Genomic DNA, 18,548 nt, shown 5'->3' with positions numbered 1-18,548 from the left:
CAGTCCTCGAGTACGCGATTGAAAACCCAAGAATGCCAGTTGCTGACCTGTATGGGGAAAAATGAAATCCCACTGACAGTGAGGAAATCCTACTATTCCCGCTGGAAATGAGCAGCTACTCACTTGACCGGAGCGCTAACTGATCAAACAGCGAGCGGGGGGCGGGCAGGCCGGGGCCGGCGGCCGGGGCGGGGGGCCGGGGGGCCGGCAGGCCGGGGCGGGGGGCCGGCCTCGGGCCAGGGGGCGCCGCCGGCGGCTCACCGGCGCTGGCCCCGCGTCCGGATTCCCGGCCCCAGTTTAAAAGCCCCGCCTCGACCTGCCCGGATTCTCACGCATGCTCACTCCACAGAGAGAGAACTCGGTCCGCTTTGCGCGTGAGGAGAACCTAACAAAACCCAGGAATTACCAGTTGGGCCGGAGACCGGGATTCGGGGAGGAGAGGGCCGAGGCCGCCGGGCCGGTGGCTTTAACTTTTCTCTTCCTCTGTCAAGTTTCCTCGGGGTTTGGCGGCTGGGTCGCCCCGGGAAAGGGCGAGGGGGCCCCCGGGCCCTCCCGCAGCGGCTCCGGCTGAGGCGCTCCCGCGGGCAGCCGCGGCACGACGAGGCCTAGCGGCCCGCGGCGGGGCCCGTGACAGCCCGCAGGCCCCACCCCCGGGGGCGGGCTCGGCCGACGACTGGGCGGCCCGGGGGGCGGGCAGAGAGGCTCCTCGAGTGTTTTTAGAGCGAGGGGAAGCGGGGAGCGGCGGAGCCTCATCCTGAGCGGCCGGGCCGGGGGCGCCCCCCGCGGCTCCCCCCTCCCCGGAGGGCCGGGGCTGGAGCGCTCCCGCCTCGGAGCCGCGGCCGGCTCCCTCCGCTTCCGTTGGGATGGAGGCCTCGCGGGGGCGGGGGAGGACTCCGGAGCCCCGGAGCCTGTCTCCCACTCCCCACCCCACCCACAGGGCTGCCCGAGGCCCGTTGCTAAGGGGGCCTTTCCTTGGAGACCAAAGAGGGAGGGAGGGTCTCCTTCCGGTCGGAAGGGAAAGGGGGAGGGAAGCGCTCACCTGTGCCCGGTGTCTCCCGAAGCCGGCGGTGACTCTCTTTCCCCACCCCCCCAGCCCCCCGCCCCTCAGTCCTGGGACCCACTGACACAGAGGCGGAAGTGCGGCCGGCCGCCGCACTGAATGACAGCTTGCTCCAGCCACTCGCCGGGTCCGACTCCGAAGCGTCAGCCGCCTCACAGCCAATCGCCGCCTCGCAGAGGAGGGTAGGCAGGCTGAATTATGTTAATCGGTTCACCTTCTCGCACCTCCCCTCCTTACTCCTCCACCCTCACAGAATTTGAAGTCCCGCCCCCGCCAGAGGAAGGAACGAAATGGTTACCCAATTACTGCCGAGGAGAGGCGGGTTTATGCAGATGAGGCTTGAGAGGAAAGGGAAGGGCGGCGTTTGGGGACTGGAACTACCGGCCTGTGATTTAAAGCTTATGCAATCTCTGAATTTACAAACACAGAGCTTTTCTGCCCCGCGAGGTTGGGGCGCTTCCTCCTGCTTGTTTTACACCCATGCAATCTTTGTTGGCCGAATTTCTTTGATTTTTATCTTCAACATAAAACTGGAGGCCGGGAAGTATTTACCTTTCCAGTGAGTGGTTCCAGGAGGATGCTAAAAGTCTTTGACCTCGAGCCCGGGACTTGCTAGCTTCCTCAACCCAAAGGTCCCCTCCTCCAGACCCTGCCCACCCAGGAGGGGGTCCCCTACCTGCCGGGGTGAGGATCAAATGAGATAATTGTAAAGCCACACCTCAAAGCCCTCCCTCACCCCCCCCCAAACAGCACACAGGACTGTGCTGAGGTCCAAAAGCAAGAATCAACTGATCTTCTGGACATTGAACCTCCCTGCCCCCATCCCCACTTCTCTGGAGCCCAGTCTAGGGTTAATTTGCCCCCAAAGCATTTATCAAAACCGCAGGATTCTAGAAGGGGCTTCCAGGAACCTGTACAGTTCATTTTACAGAAGAGGCCCACAAAGGTCTGACCTCAGAAGGGGTAGGGCAGCGCTGGGATTCAAATCCTGCCAGTCCAGCCCATGACCCAGAAGAATTTAGGGAGGAAAAAAAGATTAATTTAGGTATTACTGGGAGAAAGTACAAGCAGTTGAGTCTGTTGGAAGCGACTGATCCCCTAAGGTTATTAGCAACCCCGGCAGCAGCAGGATTTTTGGACTTTATTTGGGACATCAAGAGTGGGCTGGCCCCCCCAAAGGGAGACCACAGCTCAGCTGAGGAGTGGGTGAGCTTTTAACAATAGTTGAATGGGAGATAAAGATATTTAGATGAAGGCTTTCAGGCCAGGCTGGGATCCAGTATTTTGTTAATTTATAGAAGGGGTGGTAGCCCCAAAGACCTTGTCCTTTAAGGCTAAGGGAGGGACCATTGTTTGTAATAGGGGCTAGCAGTCCCTGGTCTATGTAAGGTAGATGCTGGGGTGGGAGTACGTGAAATAATTTCAATAGTTCCAGGAACTATTGGCTCATAGGTGCCTCTATAGCCCTGATCGATGGGATAGAGGTCAGTTGTAAGAGTAAGGCCATCTCAGAACGGATTAATTATAGAATATATTTTTCTGTCCTATATTTCCTCTACTACATTATGAACCGTCTGACTTCTTCAATGAAGCCTGCTCCAACCACTTCATACATACCTCAAAGGTTTCCTTTATGTCATCCTATAGCAGGTACAGTCTGAACCTAGCTAGCCCTCTGGCTTTGAGTTTCATGCTGATTATATAAATTACAGTCTCTCCTTTTCTCTAAGTTTTATCTCCCCAGTTCTCTAGAATGTAAAGAGTGGCAATGGGAGAGATATTTTCTACTCTTGTGAAGAAGTTATCCATACTCAGCCCTTCAGTCTTTCTCTGCTTTCCCACTTTGAACATCTGAAGATAATTCTCTGTTGCTTCCAGTTTTGCCTCTTTTAGGATTACAGAGAAAGGAGTTATTCTGCCTTGTATAGTCACGTCTGATTTTCCAGGTCCCCATTTGAAATTTCCTTGGCAAACAGGGGTGGTTTGTCATTTCTTTCTCCAGTTCATTTTACAGTTGAGGAAACTGAGGCAAACAGGTTAAATGACTTGCCCAGGGACTTCTAGTCATTTGTGGCTGAAGGGCCTTTGTAAATTGTGCCCTTTCTTGGCCCCAACTCTTGCCTACCAATGCTTAGGTCCTCTCTTCATCTTGTCAAATGTCAGGGAGGTGTTTCTCGGTTGTCATGGCTGTGCTCTTTGCAGGCTGTGCTCTTTAAGTTGGTCCTAAATGAAGAAAATAAACCAGGAGTCAGTATATCCCTGGCTAATTGAGCCTATAATCCATGTGCTAAGCATTAAAAGGTAGAGATGGGATCCTAGGACCTCCCCATCCAGAAGTATCCAGCACTTTTTCTCTCAGTCATCATCAGGAAGGAGATCATTTTGACATACTCTGTTCAAACTTAGCAGCCTTTTACCCTCAGCTTCAGGCTCCCAGGACTAGGTTCTCATTGACCATCACTTGTTAAACTTAAAAGCTTCCAACAATGGAAGAATTGTCTATTCCTCCTTCTTTTTGGACAAGATGCCTTCCTTAATGAAGTCTAGGGCAACATTAGCTTTTTTAACTGCCATCTTGCACTGTTGACTCATATTGAGTTTGCAGTTCACTAATACCTTTTCCTGTGAATATTGGTCTGTGCATAGTTTCCCCAGCTTGTACTTGTGAAGCTGACTTTTTGAAACTAAATATAGGATATTATACTTATCTCTGTTAAATTTCATCTTACTAAATTCATCCCATCATGATCTTTCCAGTCTGCAGCTTTGACGTAGAGTTTATTAATTCTCTTTCCCAATTTTGCATTATTTACAAATTGGATAAGAATATCACCTGCAGGGTGCTGAAATTCAGGTAAACTCTATAACATTCCCCTAATCTATCAATTTAGAAACACTATCAAAAAGAAATGAAGTAGGGGCAGCTAGGTGGCTCAGTGGTGAGTTCAAATCCCATCTTAGACATTAATTGCCTAGCAGTGTGACCTTGGGCAAGTCAATTGACCCCATTACCTTAAATAAATAAAATTTAAAAAAAAAAAACAAGAAATAAAGTCTGATATGATTTGTTCTTGATAAAACTTGGTTAGCCCTTGACAATTCCCTTTCTATATATTTACAAACCACCCCATTTGATAAGAAATTTTAGAAGTTTTTCAGGAATTGAAATGAAACTTCACCAACCTTGAGTTTACTAAGTCCTTTTCTTTTTGGAAAGGTAAAAGAACATTTAGCCCTCTCCAGTCCTTGAACATTTCTCCTCTCCTCTGCCGTGCACAGTATTCCTCAGTTAGGAATTTCAGGTTCAAAGAGGTGACATGTCTTTATTGTCTTACACCAAAACCAATACACATTTGGATATATAATTCCCTAACCCTGCACTTGGAATTAGTATAATAGAAAGAACAACTGACCTAGATTTGAGCCCCAGTTCATATATTTTCACTGGCTGTGAAACCTTGGACTCTTAATCTCTAAAAACCTCTAAAATATAAATAGCAATGCCTATCTTGTCCATTTAATAAGACTTTTGTGAAGAACCCCTGAAGGTACATAGTAAACCATGAGGAGGAAGCTTAGTTGGTACAGCAAATAAAGTGGTAGACCTAGCATCAGGCAGAGCTGAATTAATAATTCAACCTGAGATACTAGCTATGTACCCTGGGAAAGTCACTTAACCTATGCTTACCTCAGTTTCATCAACTGTAAAATGGGAATGACAGCATCTAGCTCTGTGGGTGGTTGTTAGGATCAAGTGAGATAATATTTGTAAAGTGCTTAGCATAGTGCCTGACTTTATAATTATTTATTCCTTTGCTACTCTTCTTTCCCTTGTAATGTATCACATTATTTTTGTTGTGCTCAACAATCATTCTAGTTTTTTCAGAATATTAAAATTTTGTCTAGGGTCTCCTTCTTTAGCTCTATATCTATGATTTCATTAACAATTCTCTCATATATCTTTGGTCTCTCCTCCTTCCTTTTTATCTGCAAATATACTTGAGTCTCCCCATTGAAGAAAAACCTTCCCTTACCCCTTTTACCCTTTTGTTAGCATCCTTCCAACCTGTCAACATCCTTTAATTTTTAAAATATTTTATCTTTTGTTTTCATATCACCTACACTTCCCAATGTATCTCTACTCTGTTACCCAGAGAACCATTCCCTTTTATCCTCTTTATATAAAAAAACTATATTAACAATTTCCATTTCTATAGTCCTTGTGAGATAGACAGTATTAAATATTCTCATACCTGTTTTTTACAGGGGAATTTACAGATTAAATTGAAGCTCTAGGGCATTGAGATGATGTCTAGGATCGACATAGTTAGAAAATATCATTGGTGAAATTTGAAGTCATATCTCCCAAATCTAAATATAGTTTTCTTTCTGCAATACCAAGTCACATGATTCCTCTGCTCTTAAAGTCTTCAGTAACTTCCTATGACCTACTAGATAATAGTCAAACTCCTCTGCCTAACATTTAAGACTCTTCCTTAATCTAGTGATGTCCTACCCTCTTAGCCTTATCCTATCATTTTCATATGTTCACATGATGTTATAGCCAAAATGGGTATTACCAGTATATTATTCTTTCCTATTTTGATGGAAGTCATAGGACTAGTTCCAGCAAAAGCATCATAGGGTAAAAAATATAAATAGGAAAAAAGCATCATAGAGAAATAGCACATAAATACAGAAAAGGAGGTAATTTCTGAAAGAAATCTAACTGCCTGGATTAGATTTACATCAGACATTGAGATTACCTTGTTGCCTTTGCTAAGCATATTGGCTGGTCTTGAGCTATCCTCCCTTTCTACCTAAGCCCCCATACACTTCTAATCCTACCCCTTTCCCTCTTCCAGTCCTTACACATCCTATTCCAGCCTTTACCCATAGTGTCTCATATCCTTCATAGAAGATCTCCTCAATGCACTGGATCTTCTGGATCTTTTAACTTTCTATAGGTGCTAGCACATCCTCAGGCTGTGAGCCCTTGCTCCAAACAAAGAAACCCCTTTTTTTCTGACCATTTATTTCCTGAATATTATCTTTTTTTATTGTTTGTTTTTGTTTTTGCAAGGCGATGAGGTTAAGTGGCTTGCCCAAAGCCACACAGCTAGGTAATTATTAAGTGTCTGAGGCCAGGTTTGAACTCAGGTACTCCTGACCCCAGGGCTGGTGCTCTATTCACTGCACCATATAGCTGCCCCTGAATATTATCTTTAAAGTGGCGTCTTGCATTCAAGTCACTGATAATATGCCACAGCCTTTTTACCCCTTCCATGTGTCTCTCCATTGCCCTTTGGATCCCCTGCAATTTTTTAGACTTCGGAGTCTGTGAGATATTATTCACAGTCATATGGCATCACTGGATGAATATTGATTTTTTAAAAATGGGTTTTTATGTCAAGGAACAGTTTAGAATTGTGAAAAGCACGATGTAATTTTCCAAATACAATTCAATCTAATCTCCTTTTCAGTTCTGAGGCCAGTTACTTGTCCATCTGAGCCATTTGTTCTAGATATATGTAATAATCAACTAATTCAAGGAGATATTCATGCAACTACATGTTTTACCTTAGATAGCAGATAGTTTTCATTAATTTTATTTGTTCATCTATGGAATAACATTTCTTCCTGCCCCAAGTAGAGCACACCCCACAATGGAAGTGATGTGGTTTCCCTTCCTACTTGTTGGTTCCAAGCAAAATGGCAGCATTACATTAATTTGATTGTTTTCCTAGCATATGAGGATTTCTTCCTGCTGATCCAGAGCTGGTTCTGAATCCAGAAAGATCACTGGGAGAAAGAAAAAAACAGAAATACCTTTCTCTGACTTTTTTGGGGGTAGGCCCACTTTAATACCAGTTACATGAAGCTTCCTTCCACCAAACCTTAGGACAGAGATGAACATCTTCGGGAGATGGGGAGAAGAGATAGGAGTTTCTCTTCACTACGGGCTTTAGCAATATCTCATTTGAGCCTCACAATAACCATGAGTATTATTATCCCATTTTACAGGAGGAAAATGAAGCTGACTGAGGCTAAATGACTTGCCCAAGATCACAAGACTAGTATATGTTTGAGGCTGAATTTAAACTCTGGGCTTCTAAAACCCTCTAGCTGCAATAGGAGACAGCCAGCCTAGTGTGAGTCAAAATACAGAACTGGAAGAAGGAACTTGACAGTTACTTTAGTTATGGGGAATTGGGCTATGGACAGGAATGGGCACAGAGTGATCTGTCCAGCAGAGGCACCTCACCCAGGAGGAGCAACATGAAGACCCCTGGAGAATAGAAAGGACATCAGGACCCTGCAGCACTGGAGGTATGAATTTCCTGGATCTCATATTGTCTCTAGGGCACCTTTCTGCTAGTGTGCTCTGTGTAGGTGCCCACTCTTTGGAGAACTGTGTATGGATGTGGGAGAGTATACCCAAGGTTTATAGTTATTGTTCTTACATTGTTATTTCAGTAAATGACTTTTCCTTTTAGTACTTTGTCACTTGGATGACTAGGCTCATAATAGGATAGAGTCACAGAATAACTTGAAACTGAGAGAGCTGTCTCCCCAGGGAAACCTACCCAATTAGTACAAATCAGAGAAATATCCCAGAGGGAAGGAGCCCTCAGATTCATAGGACCATGGATCTAGGAAGAGACCACAAAGATCATCTAATTCTCTCATTTTGCAGACAAGAAATTGAGGACCAAGGAAATTAACTTATTCAGGATCACACAGATAGTAGGTGACACTGGCAGAATTTGAATCATGGTCCTCTTACTTCAAAGTCATTGCACAACTTTACACATAATACAGTTTCATAGTGCTTTTCATATCATATTTGTTATCCCATTTGAATCTCGCTACAGCCCCAACAGCTAGGCACTAGTTCCATTGTTCCACTTTATATAGATGAGAAAATGGAGACAGAATAATGGCTTACATTCATATAGTACATTGCAAAGTGCTTTCTTTACAATCTTGTGAAATAGCATTAGGAGAGAATTATATTTTGTGAAGTTTGAAGACTTTGTGTGCCAGGTTAAATTGAGCTTTTTAAAGTGATTTCAGAAAACTTTATGTGATAGGTTTTTTTTATCCTCTTCCCTACTTCAAACACGTAAGACAAGAACCATTTTTACTGGACTCATTATATAGTAATTAAGTGGGATAACTGCAAGCTTGCATGCCAATTAGTAGGTTTCATATCTGACTAAGATGACTCTGGAACTTCTTAATGGGCAATGAGCTCAAGCCCAAATTTTATGGGCAAATCTCAGAATGAGTTCAAGGATATTCTTGGAGAAAAACATTCTTGGGCCCAATGTTTCAAGCTAAAGAGAAACAAGAAGAACCAAACTTAGGGCTAAATCTTTATCTAATGATTGGTTTAGAAGACAAGTGCTAATATCAGTCTAGGACCGAATAGTTTTATTTGACCTTCTAATTACCATCACTTCCCTACACACATATACACATTCTAGAAGTAGATGCCAAGAAATAATAGCTAGCTTTTAAACATTCCTCTCCTGGTTATGTTTTTGACTCTCTAGACTCCACTCAACTATTTTTCACTCTGTAACATCCTTTTTTCAATTCCAGCTCTACTCTCTCAATGGCCTCTATTTTGGGTAGACCATATTTCATTCTTCTGCTGCCTGTGCTTCTGATTTTCCAGACTTCTCTGTACTTCACTTCTGTGGCCCCATGGAGGTACCTTCTCCTCCTGCCTCTTTCAACTTTCAAACTCCCTTTTATGGTGATATTCCCCCAAACAGAATGTAAACTTCTTGCAGGCAATAACTATCTCTTTTTTCTTTTATTTATATCCCCAGCACTATGCCTATCTCATAGGAGGCAGTTACTAAATGTTGCCTGACTAATGGTCAACCTATCTCATTTGATTCTCTTACCTTTTGAGATGAATTATGGCATTATTTCCATTTTGTACAAGAGGACATCAATGTCAACAGAGGTTAAGTGACTTGTCACATGCTAGTAAGTATCTGAAACAGGATTTGAATTCAGGTCTTCGTGGCTCCAAATACAGAACTTTAGATACTGTCACCCAGCTACCTAAAAGCAGCAGTAGTAGTAGGAATGGTGGCAGCAAATACAAATCTGAATACAAGGAGTCAGTCTTGCTGAAGGACCTAGAGCTCTCTTTTGAGATATTTAGGCATCAAGTAAGCTTAGAGAACAGTAAAAGGAGAAACTCCAGGACTATAGGCAATGATATCCAATCAAAAAAGATCAGCCTTGGGGAGGTTTTTCATTTCAGTAAACCTAAGATTTACATCTAAGATAGTTAAAGAAAGTATTATTTATCCCCTTTTGACTGATGAAGAGACAGAGGCTCAGAAAGTCTCCAATTATCTAAGGTTACATGATGGGGTAGTACTATACTAAGACTAGAACTCAGGTCTTTGATTTTAGGTCCTAGATATTTTCCACTACAAATTTTCTCTTTTCTTCAAGTTTGGGACTTCTACTTAAGGATGAGTTAAACTCTGTCACCCAGTGGAACTGATCTCTGAGTACTTAAAATTTAGAGAATTCCTATAGCATCTAGATTAGGACATTGCAAGTCCTGGGATAGGTTTACCATGAGCAATAGTAGCAGCTGTTTCTTACTCATTGTTGGGTGTGTATGTTTCTTTGTAATGGGTGTGGGACCTGGTTCACTCTGTATGTTGTAAGCCTCACCCACAGAGATGCCTTGTCAGGAAAATGATATGTAAGAGCCATAGGGACTATGCTTGAAATTTCATTGAGTAGAAAATCCTAGGTGAGGAACTTCTCTCTACTCAGGTCAGTGGGTATATTCTCTAAAATTTATAGAGTTACCTAGAGTAGAGATAGCAAACATGTAGCCATGACTTCCCAGTGTAACCTGAACCATATTAAAATGTAACTGAAAAATATTTAAAATAAATAAAAATACAATAAAATAGATATTCCATTTCAAAACTAAGTCAATATATGGCCTACAGGGATCCTTCTATAGTTTAGAGACCCACTTTTATTTGAATTTGAAATCACTTGGTTTAGAGTCCTAAAATATTAAGTGATTTGTCTAAATCACATGTGTTTGAAAGGTTTAAAACCCAGGTCTTCCTGGCTTTGAGGCTGATTCTCTAACCACTCTGCCAAGGTCCCTATATATCTAGCCTGTCCCTTCAGTTCCCCAACAGTACCAATCACAGGCTTTTGTGCACAGGGGGTTCTCAATCAACCTTGCAAACTAACTATTTTCTCGCCTACTCCTTCCCCAGACTGTGTTCTACTGTTTAATTTTTGGAGATGACATTTAAATCATTTCCATTGGGGTGGGGGTGGGCAAAGGATGGGCTAGGTCTTTGATTCAGCTCAGAAGGTGAGGAGACATCTTTCTAAAGGTGAGGTGACAGGCAATCAGTAAAAACACACATGACATGGCCCAGACTCCTCAGGGCTGTCCACTCATTGGCCTTTTGGTTGATTCTTTCCCCTTCTCAACTTTCAGACACTCATCTGCAACGTGACAGCAATTTGCTCCCCTCTCTGCAGAAGAAGCCTATTTTTAGTTTTTAACCCACCACGTGAATGAAGGCAAGTTATCAATAGCAGCAGAAAATGTCTTTCTTTCTATCTCTCTCTTTTTATGGCTTTGAGACCTGTACAATCTGCGTTTGTTAAAGTCTGCCAAAAAATATTCTTATTACTATAAGAGTCTGTGACTTTAGCATAGTAGCAGCCTTGCCAGTTTTCAAGACAGCCGGGCACAAAGCATCCTCAAGGCAATAATCTAGCATCCTTTGCTGGGGCATCTGGCACAAAGAATTGTAACCCAAACCAATCTGGTCAACAGAATTGATCCTTGATTGAGATAACAGATGAAAGATGGGAACAAGGAGAGAGACATAATAAATCAATGCTAAAGGAGATGAACTTTTAGAAAGCATTTAAAGAAGTCATGAAACTGGCAAAGAGCAGAAATAGAGGATCCCCAAGTAGAGATGAGACATCAGAGTAGACAGAGGGTGGTCTCCTGAATCATCAGTATAGAAGCTAGGAATCTCAAAGCAGTTGGAAAGGATCATAATAAGCATCTCAGTCAATTCACAGCTCAAAATTTTTTTCTCTCTAACATATCATACAGTTTTTGAAGACATCCCATAAAGGAGGAACCACTGACTCTTATGGTAACTTGTTTCTTTTGGATAACTCTAATTGTCAGTAAGTTTTTCATCATGTCAAACTTAAATTTGCTTCTTTGCAACTTCCACCATTGTTACTAATTCCTTGTGGAACCAAGAAGAATAAATCTAATCCCTCCAAATCCTTCAAATACTTGAGGATATTATATATCATGCCCACTCCTCCCTGCTACCATCCCTATCACACACAAGTCTTCTCTTCTATGTGGGAGACATCCTTAGCTTCTTTAAATGTTATGATATGAATAATACAGGTCCCTTCATCATCTTGATTGCTCTCCTACAGATAGTCTTCAGTCTATTAATGTTCTTCCTGAAGACAATATTCCAGATGTCTCACCAATTAGTCAATTAATAAACATTTAATAAGTGCTGAGCACTGTATTAAGCTTAGGGTTACAAATACAAATAAAAACAAAGACAGTTTCTGTACCCAAAGAACTTATAATCTAAAGGGAAAAAACAATACACAACAGAAAGCTGAAAAGGAGGATGGGAAGGTAACTTGCACAGGGGCATGATAGAAAATCCAAAGAAGTCCAAAATAAGTGCAGCTGGGGAAGAAATAAGATGTCACCAGGACAAAGAATGTCACCTCTTTAACTCCTGCCTCTCTTAATGATAGCATGGCTGTATCTCACTGAGTCATTTTGAACTTGCAGTCCATTAATGCCTGACCTCCAGATTTTTTAGATGAGGAGACAAGTCTTTCCAAGTCTCCTTCATCTTATAATTATGAAGTTGATTTTTAAAAAGTTATATTATTCAATTCAGATCAGAACTCAGTTAAAATTTTGTGGATCACTTTTTAAAATTTTTAAAAATTTTTTGATTCATAAAAGAATTAGTTCCATCTTTTGTTCCCCTTCACTGAACCAACCCCTCCCCACTGCTATAAAGGAGCATGTATTTTTCTTATGACTTCTTTTCTTGTATATAATCATAGACTATTAGAGCTGGAAGTTAGCTCAGATGTCATTTGGTGCACCCACTCATTTTTATAGATAAGTATTAATTAAAGCCCAGAAAGGTGACTTAACCAAAGTCACCCAATTAATAAGTAGCAAAACCAGAACTCAAAGTCAGATCTTCTGACTGCAATTCAATATCCTTTCCCCTATACTACCCAGTAAATGATCAATAAATATCTCTTTCAATTCAGTACTTAATAAAGTACCTTCTATAATAACAATATATCATGTCTGTTTGTATTCAAGGCTTACAAGGCATTTTTCTTACACCAATTCTTTGAAATGAATTCTTCATCATCCCCATTTTAAAGATCAGAAACTGATACTCAGAAAGATTAAATGTTCTGCTGAAGATCACACAGTAAGGTATCAGAGTCAGAACTTGAATTCAAGTCTTTTTATTTCAAAATCAGTGGCTTGCCATTACAATGGGCTGCTCCTAAGTGTTAAGCCTTCTCCTAGAAAGAACATAGCTAGGCCATAAAACTAATTTGTTTCACCAATTAAGAAGAAACATGCAAATGAACATGATTTGGAATAAACCACTATTTGGAAACGTTAGGGGGATACAAAGGAAAGGGATCATCAATGTAGAGTGGGTGAACTGAATAAGCTTCCTGGAGGATGAGATTTGAGCTGATTTTTGACCATCATGGATGGGTAGAAGGAATTGCATATCCCTGAGGTTCTGATCGTTCTATAGAGTTAAACATTCTAGAACATTTTACAATCACAGGACTATCTTGGATAAAGAGCAGAGGGGAGAATTTATTTTTAGTGGCTTCATGGTCTAATTAGAATGAGAAGGAGAGGCAAAAATTGACAGAGAAAGAAGGGAAGAGAGAGAAAGGGAGAGAGAGAGAGAGAGAGAGAGAGAGTGTGTTTGGATTGTAAGGAGAAGGAAAGACAGATTGGGATGGTTTAATTTTAACTCTGTCAGAGCAAAACAATGTAGGCTGAGAACAGCCCATTGCCCTCCTCAGCAGTGAGCCGAACTGCAGAGCCTGATAACAGGAGAAGAAAGGAGAAAGTACAAATAAAAATAAAATAGCAGGGAAAGATTAAACATGCAGAAAGGAAAAGACCCAGAAACGAACCAGATATTATACTGGGAACAACAAAGTGTAAAATACCGTTCCAGCAGCTCCAGGTTGGACTCAAAGCTCTAGTCACCACAGTCCACCAACAGACTCTTAGGGAAGACTCCACTAATTACTTCTTTCTTCCTCAGTGAATGACAGCTGTGGAAATAACAAAGGCCAATCATTTGCCAGAGTTAAATGAAAAACACCAAACGGGCTTCCATTGACTGAGTTAAAAGACTTGGCCCCTCATACATGAAAACATACTCCCACCTCCTCTGTTGATTTTGTAGCCTTCATTTGTCTGGAAAATACAGGAACTAAATTAATAGAATGAGAATTACACTTGGGTGCTTTTTTACTTTCTTGCAAGTGCATTTGGGCCTAGGATTAGTAGAGGGTAAAATACCAAACCAACCAGGAATAGGTCACTCAGACATTTGATCCACCCTATGTGTCATATATAATTTTATTTCACCTGTATGCATTGATCACTTATCTGTGTGCCTGATATCCAGGCAATGAGATAAGAAGACATAGAGTCTACTCTTATGTTGTTCATAGTACAATGGAAAGAACATTGGCCCTAGATATGTTTTTATGAGTCCACCGTAGACAAGTTATTTAATCTTCTGGGCCTCACTTTCCTTCTCTGTAAATTAAGAGTGTTGGGCTAGATAATGTTTCCTATTCTAGATCTATGATCCTCTAATTTAGAATATAAAGAAAGTAAAAAATGACTGATAACAGATGAAACAAGTGCCTATAGGAACTCCCTGTGAACAGATGTAATCAGAGGTTTCAAAGAGGAAGTGTGACTATCACTGAGATTTAAAGGATGCCTTTTGAAACTTTAGTGGGAGAGAAGAGAAAGGAAAAGAAGCAGTGACCAAGCAAATTTGGCCTGGATGTATTCTCACTTTCCAAAAATAAAGAGATGCCTTGGAGAGGTGATTGTTCTACCCAGTAGGACTTTGCATAGTTTTCATTCTTCCGGAGTGAAAAAAATGTCACATATTAGCTATTTTTTTTTCTTCCTCTTCTCTGACCTCCAAATTTGTTACTGATTTAATTGTTTTCTTACAGACATATGATTAGCAAATGCAGGTACAGCTGACATGATACAATCATCAAACAGAAAAGTACATTTGAGCCTTGGGGTTGCTCCAATAGAGCCCATACTTCTTTTCTAGTTTTTCCAGTTCTCTGCCCAAGATCACATAGTTACTTTACATGGTGTTAGAGTCTGGACTATGATAAATAATAACTAACATTTTATAGTTCTTTAAAGTTTACAGGTCACTTTGGAAATGTAATATGGGATTGGCCAAGGAGAGCCATATGTTCAGATTTGGTCTGTCTGCTGCCAAATCCCATGGGGTCACTTAGTAAATCTATTTCAAAAAAGTGCTTAAATAAGTGTAATATTCTATCTGATTAAACCCAGGACTGGGTTTTTATTCAAAAAGCTAACCAGCCAAAGCAAGCCACTCTCTATCTCTCTCTTTTTTAACTCCTCCTGCCTGACTGCATTTAAGTGAGGAGGAAAGGACTGTTGTATGCTTCTAGGTGGTAAGAGACAAACTGAGACAGAAACAAAGAGACAGAGGGGAGAGGGAGGAAAAGACAGGGAGGGAAAAGGAGAAAACTTGGAAGGGGAGAAGGATAGAGAGCTAGATTCAGTGGCTTATTCTCCCTTCTTGCGTTGTCATGAAATCTTGAGGATAGTCCTCACTGTTGTTTCTCTCTTTGCTGTATGTGTTCTTTTCCTGCCTAAGATGAATATTGGAGATGTAATATATTAGGTTTTGATCTTGTGAACTTTAAAAGGTCAGGAGAAATGCTAGAAGTCTAAAGAGGGGAGTCCATACCACATTTTGACATCAGCACAGCTTTAAGAGCTCAGCTGAGAAGCAAATCTACTTGGCTTTCAAGATGCCACTTTTTGGGATCAAGTTCATCAGCTGTGCCATATTTGGAAACATTTTAAGTTTGAGAACACTCTCCTCCAAGGACTGAGACTCAGTAGAATATCTTTGTTTTTCTGTTCTTAGGATACTTTTCCCAGGAAAATATTCTTTTTTTTTTTAAAAAAAGATAATTTTTTGGTTCATTGGTTAAATGATGCTAGAGTGCTAATCACTGAAGGGAATTAATGATAAAAGAGATATAACTGTAAATGTAATTGATAATGGGAAAAACATCAAGTGGGGGCTTGAGCTTATAATATTAGAAGAAGCACCACAACTACCCCTCAGGAATACCTCTGAGTCCTAAGGGGGAAATGTAGCCCCACCCCTTTAGGGGACCCACTTAATCAGTTTTAGTAGAGCTTCAATAATGCTCTCAAGAGTTTACAAAGACTATATACATCAAATTTGGACTTAAGGCTGTTAGCCTGTGAGATACCCTGAGGCTCAGAAAGGTTAACCAATTTGCTCATGGTCACTCAGCTCAGAAGTTAGATTTGTACTGGGTCTTCCTCACTCCAGATCTAGCAGTTTTATCTACCACTAGATTACAGAACCCAGTAACCTAGAGAGTATGCCCTATTGACATGATTACTGAGCTGTAACTCTTTGAGGAAAGAAATTGTATCTTATTTCATCTTTGTGTTCCTAGTCCAAGGGCTAGTAGCTTTATACATGTTAAGCTCTAAAGAAGTATTTAATTTAATTAAATTGAATGATCAGGGCTTTGTTTTGTTTTTTCCTCCTAAACAATAAAAGTAACTAGTGGAGAAGGCAGGAAATTCATTCACTTAACATAAATCCATGTGCCACTAACTCATTCTCTACCATGAACACAAGTTAAAAAAAAAACACTGGAGAGGAGTATTTAATCCTGTTGGGCCACTCAAGACCCTAAAGGACAAATTAGTACCTAATTTGTTCCTTTCTCCTGGGAGGCCAACTTACTCAGTTCCTGCTTTGTTGATTGGCTTAGACTACAGGCTAACAAGACTTTTCTCCCACATTTCTTTCTCCTACTATGAGTTAATAACATCTTTCAGAGCAGAATTGGCTCCTGTTCATGATTCATCCAGTGTTCTTTTTGTATTCACAGAGTTTTCTTGGTGCTTCTGTTTTTCATTCACTTCCTAGCTATAAAGATATAGACAAGCAACAGAGATAGAGATCTTGGGTCAAATGTACATTGGATCCATCCTTCCAGAGCAGGAGGAAGTGAATTTTGCAAAAAGAATAGTGTCAAAGAAAAGCAAAAAGTCTGCATCAGAGTTTCCCAAATGTTTTTGTTCAAAAGCCCCTTTGATACTTGAGTCAGTTTAAGGATTCTTTCTCACGAGGAACAGTTTGTTTCTAGAAATCTTACCTGAACATGACCTAATCTCTAGCCTCACTCACAGTCTAAAGTCTGACTCTTGTCACAGACTGACCAGATAAAAATGAAAATCTAATCTTGGTCATACATTGACCCCACCTCTCAAGGGCAAGCAACCAAAACCCTTTTGACCCTTGATGAAATTTTCTTTACTAATTGCAGCTGAGTGGACAATGTGCTCCATAGGTCAGATGTCTTTCCAACTCTCCTCACATTCACAAATCAATAACAAAAATAATGACTAACACTTTTACAATCTCTAAACATTTACAAAGAACTTTATATGCATCTCATTTGAGTCTCACAATATTTCTGAGATAGATACTATAGATCTTAATATATACATTTTGCAGTTGAGAAAACTGAGGCTCAAAGAGATAAATAAGTTAACCATGATTGCAGATCATATTTCAGAGGTGTGATTTGAACCCAGACCATCAGACTGACTATATGCCTTTCATCTCATACTAGGTATGAGACTATTTGGCATGGAATGTAAGTCTTCTTCACAAAAGAGAATGGAGATTAGGCTGAAGGCAAAGGCAGTATTGATGAGGTCACTGAACCTCAGTGAAGTGCCTTACTGGCTGGGGCAAGGACTTGTAGACCCCTGTTCCTTCCACTTTCTCATCATAAAATTTCCATCAAGGACCACCACCCTTCCACTTTGCCATGTGGAGTGTATGTTCTAAAGGCAATAAATTCCCTCTACCTTATACTGTTCCTCTCCCATTCCTCCCATCTGCTAACTTACTGAAACTTGATTCTCCTTAGAAGATGCAGTAGCCCTGGTCACCCTTTCCAGTACTGGCTGCATCTTCTCTCATTGAGGCTGGGAATTGGATTACTCTTTGCTCCCCATTACTACTTCTATATTCTCCCTCACTTTCATCACTCAGTAGCCTCTTCTCTTTTGACATACATGCTACTATCTTCTCCAAAATATAAAGCCTGATATATTTTGTCTACAGACCTCCAAGTTACTCTCCTTCCTTTCTCATTGAATTCTGACCTGACTCACAATTTTTTTTTATTTTTTTTGCAAGGCAATAAGATTAAGTAACTTGTCTAAGGTTACACAGCTTGAGAACTATTATGTGTCTGAGGATGGATTTGAACTCAGGTCCTCCTAAATCCAGGGCCAGTCTCTATCCACTGTGCCACATAGCTGCCCCCTTGACTCTTATTTTTCTTTCCTCCTTAACTCCTGTCCTCATATTTTTTTTTAGGTTTTTGCAAGGCAAATGGGGTTAAGTGGCTTGCCCAAGGCCTCACAGCTAGGTAATTATTAAGTGTCTGAGACTGGATTTGAACCCAGGTATTCCTGACTCCAGGGCCGGTGCTTTATCCACTGCGCCATCTAGCTGCCCTACTGCGCCACCTAGCCGCCCTTCCTGTCCTCATAGTAAAGTATAAAATATATACTGACTTTTCCTCAAATACTTTAATCACTCAGTCCTCAACCTGCTCATCTCCCATGAGCTACTTTTTCACCCCACCTCATCCATATTCAAAGATACCTTTAATATTGCCACCACCAATTAATGTACTACCTCTATGTTTAAGAATTCCCAGATCCCCTTATCTGACCATAATCTTTTGGCTTTTCACCTCATCTTCTTCCTTTCCTTATAAAACCTTACTATTTGTCTGTACCATGACCTTCAATACTATGACCCTTCAGTTCTCTCCAGGCCATCTCCTCTAAATTGCTAGTCTCTCATATCAGTTGTGTCCAACTCTTTGTGGCCCCCATTTGGGGTTTTCTTGGCAAAACTACTGAAGTAGTTTGTTATTTCCTTCTTTGACTCATTTTAAAGATGAAGTAACTGAGAATTAAGTGACTTTACCCAGAGTTACTCAGCTAAGAAGTATCTGAACTAACCCT

The 18,548-nt window shown here is 41.2% G+C and overlaps 1 protein-coding gene and 1 long non-coding RNA gene across 6 annotated transcripts in view; one reads left to right on the top strand and one right to left on the bottom strand.

Annotated features, from left to right (window-relative positions):
- LOC141504975 (proteasomal ubiquitin receptor ADRM1) overlaps window positions 1-1,121 on the bottom strand; it is a 163,941-nt gene extending 162,820 nt beyond the window's left edge. For 2 of the 5 annotated variants that reach the window (XM_074210409.1, XM_074210411.1), the window contains exon 1: window positions 407-576. The gene's annotated coding sequence lies outside the window, so the exon portion shown is untranslated. Of the gene's footprint in view, window positions 1-406; window positions 581-1,039 lie in introns of those variants that run through there. The other 3 variants (XM_074210410.1, XM_074210413.1, XM_074210412.1) reach the window with 3 other exon arrangements.
- LOC141504977 (uncharacterized) lies at window positions 890-12,530 on the top strand. The gene is made up of 3 exons (XR_012473519.1): window positions 890-1,242; window positions 7,085-7,390; window positions 8,902-12,530. It is a non-coding gene; the product is annotated as an uncharacterized LOC141504977 (long non-coding RNA).
- The last annotated feature ends 6,018 nt before the right edge of the window (window positions 12,531-18,548 follow it).

The sequence above is a fragment of the Macrotis lagotis genome, chromosome 1 (genome assembly GCF_037893015.1).
Source record: "Macrotis lagotis isolate mMagLag1 chromosome 1, bilby.v1.9.chrom.fasta, whole genome shotgun sequence".
Taxonomy (NCBI): Eukaryota; Metazoa; Chordata; class Mammalia; order Peramelemorphia; family Peramelidae; genus Macrotis; species Macrotis lagotis.
The sequence above is the reverse complement of the archived record's forward strand: the minus strand, read 5'-3'. Positions and strand labels throughout refer to the sequence as shown.